This window comes from Plasmodium knowlesi (assembly GCF_000006355.2).
Source record: "Plasmodium knowlesi strain H genome assembly, chromosome: 7".
In the NCBI taxonomy this organism is placed as follows: Eukaryota; Apicomplexa; class Aconoidasida; order Haemosporida; family Plasmodiidae; genus Plasmodium; species Plasmodium knowlesi.
The window spans coordinates 1,511,735-1,512,068 of record NC_011908.2 but is presented as its reverse complement, the minus strand read 5'-3'; positions in this window follow the sequence as shown (position 1 = coordinate 1,512,068).

Sequence of the window (334 nt, the reverse complement as noted above, 5' to 3'; positions counted from 1 at the left end):
ACGGGTATTGGAATAAGGTGGTACGGGTATTGGAATAAGGTGGTACGGGTATTGGAATAAGGTGGTAAAGGTGTTAGAATAAGGTGGTAAAGGTGTTAGAATAAGGTGGTAAGGGTGTCGGAATAAGGTAGTAAGGGTCTTAGAATAAGGTTGTTGGGGTGTCAGAATAAGGTGGTAAGGGTGTTAGAATAAGGTGGTAAGGGTATTAGAATGAAGGTGGTAAGGATGTCAGAATGAGGTGGTAAGGGTCTTAGAATAAGGTTGTAGGGGTGTTGGAATATGGTTGTTCGGGTGTCCGAATATGGTTGTTGGGGTGTTAGAATAAGGTGGTAAG